General features: G+C 37.0%; 1 protein-coding gene and 1 long non-coding RNA gene across 5 annotated transcripts in view; one reads left to right on the forward strand and one right to left on the reverse strand.

The window, feature by feature from the left end:
• Positions 1 to 16967, forward strand: part of LOC131191488 (uncharacterized) — an 86934-nt gene that overhangs the window by 68264 nt on the left and 1703 nt on the right. The gene's annotated exons all lie outside the window — the stretch shown is intronic.
• Positions 1 to 16967, reverse strand: part of MTHFD1L (methylenetetrahydrofolate dehydrogenase (NADP+ dependent) 1 like) — a 138118-nt gene that overhangs the window by 9317 nt on the left and 111834 nt on the right. The gene's annotated exons all lie outside the window — the stretch shown is intronic.

Consider the following 16967-nt stretch of genomic DNA (forward strand, 5'->3'; position numbering starts at 1 on the left):
CACACACACACATACAAATACACACACACACACACACACACACACGCCTTTATAAATTGCCTTATTCAGCAACTTGTAGATAGAATTCTTTATTGGCCAAGTGTGATTGGAATCACAAGGAATTTGTCTCTGGTGCATAAGCTCTCTATACATACAAACAACAAAAGTGATAGATTATAGATCATAAATCATAAGATACAACAATAAATCATAAGATACAAGAAAAAAAATGATACATCATAATACTAATAGGAGAAGGTAGTAGGATAGATGAGAGGTGAGAAAGATTAGAAGGATGAAAAGTTGGAAAGGATAATAGCAATACAGCCATTTACATGGATTTATGTAATACCTTTATGCAGAATACAGTGCTGTAGGAGTTAAGAATCCAGCAGAGTGATGGCATTGGGGAAAAAACTATCTTTGTGTCTAGTTGAGGGCAGAGGTTGAAGCAGTTTATGTCCAGGATGTGGAGGGTCTGTACATATTTTCTCAGCCTTCTTTTTGACTTGTGCAATATACAGGTCCTCAATGGAAGGCAGGCTGGTTGCAATTGTTTTTTTCTGCAGTCCTATCTGTTGAATTCTGCATCTGTCCTATTTGGTTGCTGTTCCAAACTGGACAGCTATAGAGGTACAAATGACAGGCTCAATAATTCCTCTGTAAAACTGTATCAGCAAATCCTTGGGCAATCTGAACTGATGCAGGGAGAACATTCTTTGTTGTGCTTTTTTTAATGATGGTTCTAATGTTAGATATTTGTTTCAAGTCCTGGGAGATTATAGAACCCAGAAACTTGAAGGTCTGTACTGTTGATACTGTGTTGTGTAATATTGTAAGAGGTGGTAGAAATGAGGGCTTCTCTTAAAATCTACTATAATCTACATTTTTAAGAGTGTTCAGCTCCAGATTGTCCCAGCTGCATCACAGGGCCAGTCGTTCTACCTCCCGTCTGTATGCAGACACATCATCATCTCACATGAGACCAATGACTGTTGTATCATCTGCAAACTTCACAACCAAGATGGCGTTAACTTTGAGATCAACTAACATTCTAAACTTTGCAATAAGAATAAATTTGGGCAACAATAGTCTTTTCAAAAATAAAGGAAATAATTAAATTTTGTTTCAAGTCCTGGGAGATTATAGAACCCAGAAACTTGAAGGTCTGTACTGTTGATACTGTGTTGTGTAATATTGTAAGAGGTGGTAGAAATGAGGGCTTCTCTTAAAATCTACTATAATCTACATTTTTAAGAGTGTTCAGCTCCAGATTGTCCCAGCTGCATCACAGGGCCAGTCGTTCTACCTCCCGTCTGTATGCAGACACATCATCATCTCACATGAGACCAATGACTGTTGTATCATCTGCAAACTTCACAACCAAGATGGCGTTAACTTTGAGATCAACTAACATTCTAAACTTTGCAATAAGAATAAATTTGGGCAACAATAGTCTTTTCAAAAATAAAGGAAATAATTAAATTTTGTTTCAAGTCCTGGGAGATTATAGAACCCACGACACCGACTGCAAGGGGGTTGGCTCTGCCAGGGCTTCCGCGATGTCGATGACCTCCGGACCGCAGTGGCTTAAGAAATAAGCCCTTTTTCGGTTGTCTGGAACTCCGTGCAGTTCGTTGGCTTCTAGGAAACTCTCGAAACGGGTCATATACGTTCCCCATTTCTCCTTAGCCGGGTCGAACGGTGCGGGCGGAGTGTAACTGGCCATCTCCGCTTTTCTGCCCTGTAATTGCTGGGTTCGGGTCTATCGTGCTTCAGCTCGGTTCTGGTTCTCCTCAACCTCGATATCCCATCCTCGTCGCCAATGTTATGTTCTGGAAGTGACGAGGCTGGAGACCAGGGTAGTGACAACAGCTCTTTAATATAGGGTGAACCCAGCAACAGGCTGGGGGAAAAACCTCTCCTTTTATACAGTTCTGCTGGAGGCTTCGTCCAATCAGCAACGTGCTGATTTCCCGCTCAAATATTTAAAGGTACAAACATGAATACATAACAAATAGTCTTTTCAAAAATAAAGGAAATAATTAAATTTTGTTTCAAGAGTGTAATTCCTGTATATCCCATACGTTCATTATGTCAAAAATTGCTTTGGAACACACTAAATCAAATTTAGAGATGAATGGGTTTATGGAAATATATTGATTTATTTTTATATTTACATAAACATGAGAATTAAATATTAAAATTTAAAATATTAAAATAACTACTACAATTTTGTTTATATTAATATGGCATTTTAAAAAAGACATTAATGTATTGATTTTATTTTTTTAATTAAAAGCAATGCTAATATTAAACACATATGCATTATTTTCCTATTTACTCCTAACTAGAAAAACATATTCATTTTATTTCCTGTTTATGTGCTGCTACTTGCTTATGTGAATGATAAGGCCACAAATACAAAATTAAGACTGGCTCCCATTCAAATTAGGCAATCTTTCTAGAATACGAATAAGGACATTTTATTCTCTCAGAGAAGAAAATGTATCTGTTCTTCAAACAATATAACAACAATTGAAATTGGGACAGTGTTTATGAAGCTTAAATATTCCAAACAACATTATAAAATATTATCTTCAACATGGGAAGAATTTTCAAAGTTCAAAAACAAAGTTCACCAACAAGGCACAAAATAATCAAACCATTTCATAGACAGAAATTATTCATTCCCAGTGTTAAGTGTAGGAGCTTGAAACCAAGAACAAAATTCTGCATATTTTCATTATGTCACAATACCTTCAAGTCTATCAATCATATATTCCCCCAAGAAAAACCAGAGACTTCATGAACAGATTTGTATGTATATAGATTTAAAATAGTGGTTGGATATAATTACTGTTACACTGAATTTTTTTATTGTGCTACTCTAGGTCTTATAGTTGTTTACATCCAGAAGCTCAACAGGAAGTCTTTGGCTTATAATGGCAATTGGGACCAGAATTTCTACTGCTAAATGGTGTAGTAGGAAAGCATGACATCACTTGACTGTGTTGCTTAATGACGGCAGTAACATCAGTCCCGGTTGCCCTCATTAAGCAAAGACTATGTGGGTTAAGCACATAGTCACCTGGCCCTGATTTATCAGTTCCTGGTGGTTTACCCATTACTTTTGCTTGTGGGAAGTCAGCAGGGAATGTCAGAAATCACAATCACATGATTGCGGGGATGCTGTGATGCCAGAATTTTTGAGGACCAGTAGTAAACGCCATTCATTCAGCAGCATTAAAACTGGTTGCTGAATGAATGGTCGCAACCTGAGGCCTACCTGTACTCAGAATTTTTCCAGTGTTGGAAGTGTAGGGCAGGCAAGCATTTTCCTTTCCTTCTGTAACATCCAGCAACATACATACATATTATTTATTTATTTATTTATTTATTTATTTATTCATTCATTCATTCATTCATTCATTCATTCATTTATTTTGTCACAACTATATATAAGCATCACACAAAAAGATTATATAGTATATAAACATATATATGAGGAAATATTAGAAGGTATAAGCATTGGTTATTCGGGTTTTCTCCCGCGTAAAATTGGAAGTGTCTTGGCGACGTTTCGACGAAGTCTCATTCGTCATCTTCAGGCTTCAGCTTCGTGCTTCTGGGAGCAATGTGTGATTGCAGCTGTTTCTTCCTTTTTAACTGCTAGTGGGGGTTTGAACTGATTGGGTGGGAGCTTGGCTGTGCTCTGATTGGATGGGGTTTTTTTTGTGCTCTGATTGGCTGGGGGGGTGTCCTGTTTGGGTGGGGGCTTGGTTGTGCTCAGATTAATGTGAGTTGCAGGGGGATTTGAGCTGGTGAGTTGCATTGCTGTTGTTTGGCTTCGTGTTTGTGGTCGTGCTACATCTTCATAGTGGGTGTCTGTCTGCTGTATGTATGGATTGGAGGGGTTTGAAATGGCTAATGTTGCAGCTGCGGTCTGACTTCTGGTCCTTGGTCGTGCTTCCTGATCAGTGAAGATCAGAGCAGATTCAGTAAATAGTTTGACAGTGTTGAGGGAATTATTTGTTTAGCAGAGTGATGGCCTTCGGAAAAAAACTGTTCTTGTGTCTAGTTGTTCTGGTGTGCAGTGCTCTATAGCGTTGTTTTGAGGGTAGGAGTTGAAACAGTTTATGTCCAGGATGCGAGGGGTCTGTAAATATTTTCACGGCCCTCTTCTTGATTCGTGCAGTATACAGGTCCTCAATGGAAGGCAGGTTGGTAGCAATTATTTTTTCTGCAGTTCTAATTATCCTCTGAAGTCTGTGTTTTTCTTGTTGGGTTGCAGAACTGAACCAGACAGTTATAGAGGTGCAAATGACAGATAGAGGTGCAAATAATTCCTCTGTAGAACTGAATCAGCAGCTCCTTGGGCAGTTTGAGCTTACTGAGTTGGCACAGAAAGAACATTCTTTTCTGTCCTTTTTATATATTTATATATATGAAGAAGAAAAAAGAAAAACAATAGGACAGGAACGGTAGGCACGTTTGTGCTCTTATGCACGCCCCTTATAGTCCTCTTAGGAATGGGGTGAGGTCAATAGTAGAAAGTTTTTGGTTAAAGCTTTTGGGATTATGGGAAGAGAACACAGAGTCAGGTAAAGTGTTCCAAGCACTGATGATTCTGTTACAGAAGTCATATATTCTGCAATTAAGTTCTTACCAATTAAGTTCTGCAAGCAGTTAACATTAAGTTTAAATCCATTGGTTGCTCTTGTATTATTGCAATTAAAGCTGAAGTAGTCTTTAACAGGAAGGACATTACAATAGATGATTCTATGAGTTAAATTTAGGTCTTGTCGAAGACGACGGAGTTCTAAGTTTTCTAAACCTAGGATTTCAAGTCTGGTGGGATAAGGTATTTTGTTGTTTTCAGAGGAGTGAAGAACTCTTCTTGTAAAATATTTCTGGACACGTTCAATTGTATTCAATTGCCTATCTACAACAATGACTCTGGGCAGCATAGAAAGATTAAAACCATATAAACAATGATCCATGATACCCAAGACAAACAATTGCGTATTATGAAAACCACATCAGCAGCAGAGATTTCCTAATCGTCTGGCCCCAAAGCCTAGGGAAACAGATTTTCAAAGCCCTGTGAAAAACTAATTGGTTAACATTTCCAGCACTTGGAATGAAAGTTGATGGAGAGAGTCTCCTTCCCCCTACAACTAGCAGAAAATTGCCACCTTAACATAACATAATAACAGAGTTGGAAGGGACCTTGGAGGTCTTCTAGTCCAACCCCCTGCCCAGGCAGGAAACCCTACACCATCTCAGACAAATGGCTATCCAACATTTTCTTAAAAATTTCCAGTGTTGGAGCATTCACAACTTCTGCAGGCAAGTTGTTCCACTTATTATTGTTCTAACTGTCAGGAAATTTCTCCTTAGTTCTAAGTTGTTTCTCTCCTTGATTAGTTTAGTTCTACCCTCAGAACAAGAACCCCTGAGATATTGGAACACTGCTCCCCTAGTCCTTCTTTTAATTAAACTAGACATACCCAATTCCTGCAACTGTTCTTCATATGTTTTAGCCTCCAATTCCCTAATCATCTTTGTTGCTCTTCTCTGCACTCTTTCTAGAGTCTCAACATCTTTTTTACATCGTGGCGACCAAAACTGAATGCAATATTCCAAGTGTGGCCTCACGGGGCATTATAAAGTGGTATTAACACTTCACGTGATCTTGATTCTATCCCTCTGTTTATGCAGCCTAGAACTGTGTTGGATTTTTTGGCAGCTGCTGCACACTGCTGGCTCATATCTAAATGGTTGTCCACTAGGACTGCAAGATCCTTCTCACAGTTACTACTATTGAGCAAGATACCACATATACGGTACCTGTGCATTTTGGGGGTTTTTTTGCCTATATGTAGAACCTTACTTTTTTCACTGTTGAATTTCATTTTGTTAGTTAGCGCCCAATGTTCAAGTCTGTCAAGATCCTTCTGTAAATGTTTTTGTAAATGTTTTTGTTTCTTAAAACTTTTGTTTCTTTTTGTTTCTTAAAACTTTTTCAATAAAAAAAAAAGATCCTTCTGTATCTTGAGCCTACCTTCTGGAGTGTTTGTTATTCCTGACAGCTTGGTGTCATCTGCAAATATGATGAGTTCCCAATCTATCCCCTTGTCCAAGTCATTGATGAAGATGTTGAAGAGTACTGGGCCTAAAACAGAGCCTTGGGATACTCCACTGCATACTTCCCTCCATGTGGATATAGTTCCATTGAGGACTACACGTTGAGTGCGGTTGGTCAGCCAGTTACGAATCCATCTGGTGGTGGTGCTGTCTAACCCACATTTTTCTACTTTATCTAGTAGTAGGTTATGGTCTACTTTATCAAATGCTTTACTGAAGTCCAAGTAAATTATATTGACAGTATTCCTCTAGTCCACTAATTTTGTCATTTTGTCAAAGAATGCAATGAGATTAGTCTGGCATGATCTGTTTTTGACAAACCCATGTTGGCTTTTGGTTATTACTTTGTTTGCTTCTAGGTGTTCAATGATTCATTGCTGGATTATCTTTTCCAGAATCTTCCCCAATATTGAGGTCAGGCTGATAGGTCTGTAGTTTCCTGGATCTGTTTTTTTTCCTTTTTTGAAGATGGGAACTACATCAGCTCTTTTCCAGTCCTCTGGCAGTTCCCCTGTGCTCCAGGAAGTTTGAAAGATATAGTTCAGTGGCCATGAGATATCGTCTGCCAGTTGCTTCAGAACCTTGGGGTGTAATCCATCTGGTCCTGGTGATCTGAAGTCGTCTAGGGTAGACAGGTGTTCATTTACTATTTTTTCCCCCTATTTTAACTTGTGTTCCTGTTTTTTGTGGTGCTGTTTTTGATAGGTTGGATTGTTTTTTCCTTTTGTGTAAAGACAGATGCAAAAAATGAGTTAAATAGATCTTCTTTCTCCCTGTTGCTTGTCACCTTGCCACTTTCTCCCAGCAATGGACCAATTGTTTTCTTGACCTTTTTCTTGTTTTTAACAGGTTGGAAGCTTTTTTTATTTTTTACTTTTGTCGCAAGCCTTTGTTCATTGTAAGCCTTAGCTTTCCTCACTTCATCTTTACAGGCTCGGGCTATTTGCTGATATTCTGGCTTAGTTATTTGCCCCTCTTTTCACTTTTTATACTTGTCCTTTTTGTCTTTCAATTTGTCAGATAATTCTTTATGCATCCATGCTGGTTTCTTTTGAGATTTATTATTTTTCTTCTTCATTGGTATTGTGCTAGACTGGGCTTTTATAATTTCACTTTTCAAAATTTCCCAAGCTTCTTGAGTTGATATCAGGCTTCCATTCATGCATTAATAACATCCATCTGAATATTCCATCTCTTATGCATTTTCACTGCAGAAAGCATCTCCATTTATGGACTGTCTTAAATTGTCCACTAATTTTGACCATATTAAAAAAAAACCTGACATATGTATAAAAGCAAACCAACCTCTGATTTTGATAATTTCTACATGCTCTTGCAGTAAAACATTCCCTTAATTTGTCTTCGTTTCCATTAAATCCTTTCACAATGTTTTATGACTAATAAAAGAGTAATATATACCACAGCACGATTTATAACAACTTTACATATGTTTAAGTCTAAGACATGTATAATTCAAATAGCATATTTTAAAGCATTTATTTAACTGCAAAAATATACATATGCTCAATGTAAAAGCAGTCCAGGACAATGAAATGTTAAATCCTTTTAATTTTCCCTTCTTTTAATGAGGAAAATGCAGAGAAATGTGTTCCTATTTTCCTTTTGTGAAAGACAGCATTTGGTTCTAACCTGAAAAATATAGTTATGCATAGTTTTTCATGGGAGGTGGTCATATATTTCCTTAGGGATACAGTACAATACAGTATATTTACCTCACCTTACTCAATAGATAATTTAGTTATAAGCTCCTGCATAATTGAGAGGAAGACTGAAAGTAAAGCATCTACTTGGACAGCTATGTAATGCATTCCTATAATGTGTTTGCAATCAGAGCTTTCTCCTAATATTTGGTTAAATGAAAGCTAATAAAAATGAACTAACTTCAACTTTATCAAGAGCATCCAGTGGAATGGAATATTCGGTAGAAGACAGTAAAGTTGAAGTGATAAAATTGCTCTTAAGTTCTTGGTATGATTTTACTGATAGCCCTTTTATATGCATTGTGTATTAATTTAAGTTTATTGCACATTCACTGTGTGCTTTTTGTGGTTTTATATGTGGAATTTCATATTTATAATTGTTAATATTGTAAATTCTCTGTCTGTCTCTGTGGAAGCGTATACACCCACAAGATACTGCAGAGCCTAAATGTGCCTCTGTTAAAGTAATTTTCTTGCAAGGCATTTGTTCTTAAACCCCACCTCATCCTTACCATTTTCTTAAAAAGCTATTTTAGTTTCCCTCTCCCCTATTATTATTATTATTATTATTTATTAGATTTATAGACCACTCTTCTCCCGAAGGACTCAGGGCGGTGTACAGCCAAGATAAAACATAAACCATGTACAATTAAAAATGAATTAAGAAACTTATTATACAGTTGGCCGAAAAATTAAAATATTTAAAAATCTAAAAACCCCGATTTAAAACATGAATAGAATTTAAAATTTAAAAATCTAGATAATTTAAAAGAAAAGCCTTAAGCCAGCCCCGCGCGAATGAACAGATGTGTTTTCAATTTGCGGCGAATTGAACCACTTTTTAAAAGCATCATATCCAAAATTCAGCAAAATTCACTATTGCTATTTCAGGAGAATTAAAATCAACTGACTAATTTAAATTTATACTAATTTATTTAGTATATCTATGCACATGCTGTCAACATTCAATGAACTATGTGTTTCAAGCTTAAGGCTTTCACCACAAGCTAAATATCTTAATCTTAGATCTGTTGTGCTCTTTCCCTGTCAGTAGATACACTCCTTATTTTAAATAATTTATTCCCTGAAATTATTCATTTCTAAGATAATCATGATTCTTTGTTCTGTTTTGCTTCCCTAAACAGATGAGCATGATGGCTCACATGGTTAGGGTGCAGGGCTGATGATCAGCAGGCTCCCGTTTGAGACCTGGTTGCCACCATGTGGTGGTGGTGAGCTGCCGACACTCACTCCAACACCTGCCAACCCAGCAGTTCGAAAGCAGGTGAATGCGAATAAATAGATGGGTTACCACTTTGGTGGGCACCTTAATGGGGACCTGAAAGGAGCCTCCAACTAGGCATTCCCTGGGCAATGGTAATGTAACCGGATGATCCTTTTAACATAAAAGCGCTTCGGTGTAAATATCGTATAGTATTCCTAAACAGATTTTGCTGAAATCTAATTATTTTCTGAATAATTAGTTTACTTAGTTAATTAGTTAATAATTAGTTTCTGAATAAGCTTAATTGCAGTTTCTGAATTCTAATTATGTAGCTGTCTTCATTTTCATAATAAAGTTAGTAAGTATGTCAAAAAACTAAGGGAAATACTCTACATTTCAATATACCTTTGATAAACAAACATGAACAGACAATAATCAATAACTAAGTAACATTGTTGAATGTATGCTGGAGTTTAAGAACAATTGGAGATCCCAAAGTGTTCCATTATTTTCTATGTTATTATTCACAAACATAGCTGTTATATATATCCAAATCTTTAAAAAAAAAAGCCAACAAATTTGTGAAGATGATGATGTTCCTATGTTCTGAACCTTTAATTAGACATGGTTCTTTTATCGCTGGAATGACCTAGGAAGAAGCAAGTATAATTTGTTTAGGTATATTGGCTTTGGAGAGCAGAGGAAGAAATTAATGGAGTATGATACCATTAAGATATATTAGATCTATAAAGCTGTCTCTATGAGCCACTAATTACGGCTGATATAAAGAATGAATTAACATTCTAACCCACTATTTAAAATAAATCATTTATCGGGGTTGCAAAGAAATGTCCCAAATGTGTTTTTATTTTTCTAGTAGATCAGCCAATGTAATATGGTAAGATATTGTTCATTGATGACCCAAAGATCCAAACTGCTAGAAAGTCAATGCTTGTATTATTTATCACCAGAGCAATCCAGATGCTGTCCATTTTAAAAAATATGCTTTACATCAGGTGTTCCCAAAGTTTTCAGCTCATCAACTCTTTCATGAGTTTCAAATTGTTCATTGACCCCCACATTTATATTATTATTATTATTATTATTATTATTATTATTATTATTATTATTATTATTATTATTATTATTATTTATTAGATTTTTATACCGCCCTTCTCCCAAAGGACTCAGGGCGGTGTACAGCCAGAAATAAAAACAGTAACAAATACAATTTAAAATAAACAGTTAAAAAACTTATTATAAAATTGGGCAAAAATTTAAAACATATTAAAAATTTAAAACCCATTAAAATACATCCAAAAAATTAAAATTTAGAATTTAAAATTTAAGCCAACCCCGCGCGAGTAAATAAATACGTCTTCAGCTCGTGGCGAAAGGTCCGAAGGTCAGGCAATTGGCGCAAGCCAGGGGGAAGTTATATAAATTATATAAGATATATATATAAGATATTATATAAGTTATAAATTATATCTTAATTTTCTAAAAATCTGCTGAAAGTTTGTTTTGAAAAAGGAAAAAAAAACTATTTTAATGTACCAGAAAGTGGTAGGGAGGAGAGATGTTTGTCTCCTTTCCATATGAAAGAAAAATATGAAAATAATTTATTAAATACTACTTTAACTTATAGTATTACTTTTGTATATTTTTGTATACAATACAAAAACCCTTTGATAGGCCCATTAAGCCATGGATGTTAATACTGACCACTTTGGGGAACCCTGCTTTATTATCAAACCAATTCAAATGATGGAATTCAAAGTAGTCACTCTATGAACAATATGTGAATCTTTTTAGTATTTCATGTAATTTTTAAGCTTTTAGATACTGCTTCCTATATTTTGAAAACTATTTTTCTTTTCTTTACAAGTTAAACAGTGGAGAAAGGTTTTTAACTCCCATTAACCTTTGGAAGGATTTTCAAAGGCCATATGTAATTGATTTCAGGCAGTGGTGATTCTGATAGGTAATTGTAGACCCTGGACTAATGGCTTATTGGCAGTTATGTTTCAAAATGACCCTACATTATAATTCAAGTTGTGAAGAATCAAAGTAGAATTTGCCTTTCTCTCCTATTCTTTGTTGTTTCCTGTTTTACAATTGCTTCTACATTCTGCATGTGTTTGGGGGGAAGTAATCTCTTTGCCAGTTGTAATTAAACAAAGAAATTCTCTAAATATGTACAGTTTTGCATTAAAGCTCACTAAAACGCTAGCACTATGGTTCCCACAGGGATAACTCAAAGTTTACTTATACGGTGTTAATGCTAATGACTTGTGTTTCTCATGAAGACAATTATAGTTTAAAGTGAAAATAATAAAACGAGCATCTATAACTCTACACCTGCTTAGACAACCATATCATGTATAATATAATATATATACAGATATTCCTTGGTTAACAACAGTAACTGAGACTGCAGTTTCCATTGCTAAGAAATGTGGTAATAAAGCATGACATCACACAACTGCATTGTTTAGTGATGGCAAACTTGGCACTCCTTCTTGCCATTATTAAACAATGGTTGGAGAGGTGGCATGAGTACAGTGGGGTCATAGTTGATGCTGCCAGATGGGGTAGAGTAAGAGAAATTTATTGGACTAATTTGTGACATGACCTGGCAAAGTCTTCCCCCTGGATTTTGCTTGTGGAAACCAACAGGGAAGGTTGCAAATGGTGATTACATGATCACAAGATGCTACAATTGCCACCAGATTACAATCACATGAAGGCAGAGATGCTGAGATGGCCTGAATTTTATGGACCAGTCATAAGTACCATTTGTTCAGTGCTTTTGCAACTCAAATGGCAGCTGAATTAGTGGCTGTCAATCCTGTATGATTTAAATAAGAAACAATCAAACCAAACCAAACTGCTTTTACATGACATCCCTCTACCAACCACAGTAATAAGAAGAATGATAAGAAAATAAGAATTAAACAACAGTTAAAATTACACACAAGGAATCCATATGTGGATGTGAGAGGGGTCTTGGAGTCCTAGTGGACAACCATTTAGATATGAGCCAACAGTGTGCAGCAGCTGCCAAAAAAGCCAACACAGTTCTGGGCTGCATAAACAGAGAGATAGAATCAAGATCACGTGAAGTGTTAATACCACTTTATAATGCCTTGGTAAGGCCACACTTGGAATACTGCATTCAGTTTTGGTCGCCACGATGTAAAAAAGATTAGACTGGGTATGTCTAGTTTAATGAAAAGAAGGACTAGGGGAGACATGATAGCAGTGTTCCAATATCTCAGGGGCTGCCAGAAAGAAGAGGGAGTCAAACTATTCTCCAAAGCACCTGAAGGCAGGAAAAGAAGCAATGGGTGGAAACTAATCAAGGAGAGAAGCAACTTAGAACTAAGGAGAAATTTTCTGACAGAACAATCAATAACTGGAACAACTTGCCTGCAGAAGTTGTGAATGCACCAACACTGGAAATGTTGGATAGCCATTTGTCTGAAATGGTGTAGGGTTTCCTGCCTGGGCAGAGGGTTGGACTAGAAGATCTCCAAGGTCCCTTCCAACTCAGTTATTATGTTATGTTATGTCATATACTGAGAATCATAATAAAAATACAATCTATACAGATTTTGAAACCCATCTATCTAGTACCATTACTAACAAGAATGATAGCAAAATAGCCCTACTGCCATTCTGACTCCCATCAGTACATTTGCTTTGTAAGTAAATCTCCAAATCCTTTTAAAATGATATTGGAGCTGGAGTAGCAAGAAACAGAATTCCGTAATTGGGGATCCAGTTCCTGAAATGCATGCAAATGAGTTGGAGTAACTTGTGAAAAGAAAATGAAAAAAAAACACCTGTCTATTGATTATATTGGATACAAAAGCTCAGACCTAGATAGGACTTGGGACTGGTGGTGAGAAATAACTATGACAATTCACCATGGCCAACTTGCCACAGCTAACTTGCCTCAGGACAACTCCCTTTCTGAATTCAGAAACCCCTAATCCATTTTCAGAAGGCAGTAAAGAAGGTCCATTTATTGCCACTGCTTTTTCTTCCAGATCCGATAAGGAGACAAGCTCAGCAGTGGTGGGATTCAAATTGTTTTACTACCAGTTCTGTGGGCGTGGCTTGTTGGGCATGGCTTGGTTTGGTGGGCGTGGTTTGGTGGGTGTGGCAGGGGAAGGATACTGTAAAATCTCCATTCCCTCCCCACTCCAGGGGAAGGTTACTGAAAAATCCCCATTTCCTCCCGATCAGCTGGGACTCGGGAACCAAAGAATAGATGGGGGCAGGGCCAGTCAGAGGTGGTATTTGCCGGTTCTCTGAATTACTCAAAATTTCCACTCCTGGTTCTCCAGAACTGGTCAGAACCTGCTGAATGCCACTCCTGAAGCTCAGGGATTAGAACAACCAATTACACATTAAAAATGCTACCGTCCTCAGGCTAGTCTACCTTCACTACCCATTGGATTATTTAGCTTCAAATATGTCAGCCTGGAAATGGGTGGGAAGCTAGTCAGCACTGAGTCCTACACTTTTTTTTAACAGCACTTATCCATATGCTGCCCCAGCTGCCAACATTTCGAACACATGTCCCTCCTCCATTTTATACAAAAAAAAAGGAAGACTGGATTGATGAAAATGAAGATCCTGATTACACATATAGTGTTTAGATGCCCTTTTACCTCGATCTTGCATGTTTCTGTGATGAATGGCACATGCTTGAAACCAAAATTATTGTCATCCATTGCACTCAAGTTTCAAAGCAATTGAATAAACTGCCTAATCTCAGTTTAAATCAAAACTATGACGTTGCCTAAATATCTTTGAAAACATCATATTGTGCATTAACTGGTTTCCTAATGGTCAGTACATCAGCTGTACAAAATAGAAATATCTATTTTACAAAAGACAAAACTGTGGAAATTCAATCTGTTGCAGAACATAAATTTGGCATTCTACGATAACATTTTTCTTCCCATAGTCTGCAAAACTTGAAAGAGATGCTCTAAAGAGAAGTTATTTGGCTTGCATTCTTACAAACAGTATCTAAACATTCTCCAAAAAACAAATACTTTTAGAAGTTTGACAAACACAACTGAGAGTCGCAAAAGACATCAACTCATCTCATAATGATCCTAACAGATAATTCTGGGAAGATTCAGAACCACCCATCTGGTAAGCAAATTTGAGATCCATGTTGGAGTGCCACCATGTGGAAACAAAAGTTTGCAAGATGTGTTTGGAATATTCCAGTTAGCTGTGAGGATAGTTTTTGCAGAGTGAAGAAAGGAGCACCACATGTATCTGATCTGAAGATAACAAATATTGCTGCTGGAAATTTAGGAAAGTTTTACATATATACACTAAACCCAGAATGATAATGAAAGTTGCAACAGCATTTGGTAGACTCAGCATACATAAGTACTGATTTGGTGCAGATTCACCTTCATGTACTTCTACCAGAGGTGGGTTTCAGCAGGTTCTGACCAGTTCTGGAGAACTGGTAGCAGAAATTTTGAGTAGTTCGGAGAACCGGTAGTAAAAATTCTGTCTGGCCCCGCCTCCATCCATTCTCTGCCTCCCAAGTCCCAGCTGATAGGGAGGAAATGGGGATTTTGCAGTAACTTTCCCCAGCCATGCCCAAGCCACGCCCACCAAGCCAGTAGTAAAAAATTTTTGAAACCCACCACTGACTTCTACATACTGAATGCACAAAATATAGGGAGATCATATAACTACATCCAATACTATTGCTATTATCTTCCTAAATTTCACCTCATGAATCCAGTTCAGAGAGATATCTGTGCTCCAGTCATGAGGGAGAAATTGTTTATGAAATTGGACACCCATTAGAATCTTTTTTTGGGGGGGGAAAGCATTTTCTTGTAGCAATTTGCTAATGCAAGTAAATGACGAAGAAAAAAAGTACTAAATGTTTTAATACCAAACAATTACATCCCCAAGGGCATCAAAACAAGTTGCAATTTTGAGGCTGAGGGAGGGAAACACCATTCTCTTTCCTCCATTGCACAGACAATGGAGTAAATACTCCATAAAGACAGGGGAAAGAAAGCAGTCTTTGGGATAACGAAGGCTTCCTTCCCTTTTGCTTTTGTGGATACCGATCTGCAGAGGACGATGGAAACTCCCATTGCTCAGAGAATATGAAACCCTCTTATTACTAAATGGAATATTTATACTTTAGGAGAAACCCTTCCATACTTCCACCTCTCACAATACTAGGCAACACAGTATCAACAGTAGAAACCTTTAAATTTCTAGGTTCTGTCATATCGCAAGATCTAAAATGGACAGCTAACATCAAAAACATCATCAAAAAAGGACAACAAAGAATGTTCTTTCTGTGCCAACTCAGTAAGCTCAAACTGCCCAAGGAGCTGCTGATTCAGTTCTACAGAGGAATTATTGAGTCTGTCATTTGCACCTCTATAACTGTCTGGTTCGGTTCTGCAACCCAACAAGAAAGACACAGACTTCAGAGGATAATTAGAACTGCAGAAAAAATAATTGCTACCAACCTGCCTTCCATTGAGGACCTGTATATTGCACGAATCAAGAAGAGGGCCGTGAAAATATTTACAGAATCCTCGCATCCTGGACATAAACTGTTTCAACTCCTACCCTCAAAACGACGCTATAGAGCACTGCACACCAGAACAACTAGACACAAGAACAGTTTTTTTTCCCGAATGCCATCACTCTGCTAAACAAATAATTCCCTCAACACTGTCAAACTATTTACTAAGTCTGCACTACTATTAATCTTCTCATTGTTTCCACTTATGACTGTATGACTGTAACTTTGTTGCTGGCAATCCTTATGATTTATATTGATATATTGATCATCAATTGTGTTGTAAATGTTGTACCTTGATGAACGTATCTTTTCTTTTATGTACACTGAGAGCATATGCACCAAGACAAATTCCTTGTGTGTCCAATCACACCTGGCCAATAAAAAATTCTATTCTATTCTATTCTATTCTATTCTATTCTATTCTATTCCATTCTATTCTATTCTATTCTAAAAAAGAAAGAAAAAAGAAAAGAAAATGATTAAAAATCAGCCCACAAGGAAATGCATATCAGTCATGTCTCTGGGCTCAAAGTATTTCATTACAACGGAATTAGAACTTCTATCATATCATATCATATCATATCATATCATATCATATCATATCATATCATATCATATATCATATAATGGATGAAATGCTATCAGTTCAACCAAACCGGTAGCGATGGTGGCCAGTTGTTCGGAGAACCGGTAGCGATGTCAGCACAGGGCTCCGCCTACATGCCCGGTCATCGTTACTTCCTGGTTTTAACCAGGAAGTAACCTTTTATACCCTCTGCACATGCGCAGAAGGGTTTGAACATGCGCAGAGGGTGCACGCGTACACGTGACACGCGCGTGCACTTCCAAACCAGTGGGGAAGGTAAGTAGATTTCACCCCTGTATCATATCAAAAATATAACAACAGAGTTGGAAGGGACCTTGGAAGTCTTCTAGTCCAACTCAGTGCTTAGGCAGGAAACCCTACCACTTCAGACAAATGGTTATCCAACATCTTCTTAAAAACTTCCAGTGTTGGAGCATTCACAACTCCTGTATAATGATGTGATTATATGTGAATATAATTATGTGGAATATGATATGCTAGTTTGAACATCTGATTTTCCTCTCTTAAGCATTTATTTTTTAGATAATTCACTACTGTATACCTCTATAAGTTGCCCCTTTAAATTCCTTTCTTCTATTCCTTCCTTGAGTAACTCAATAAAAACAAATATGGCTGACTGATTATGAAGAGAAACTCTCAAAGGGAAGGAAGCTTTCTTTCCCATCT

The sequence above is a fragment of the Ahaetulla prasina genome, chromosome 1 (genome assembly GCF_028640845.1).
Source record: "Ahaetulla prasina isolate Xishuangbanna chromosome 1, ASM2864084v1, whole genome shotgun sequence".
NCBI lineage: Eukaryota > Metazoa > Chordata > Lepidosauria > Squamata > Colubridae > Ahaetulla > Ahaetulla prasina.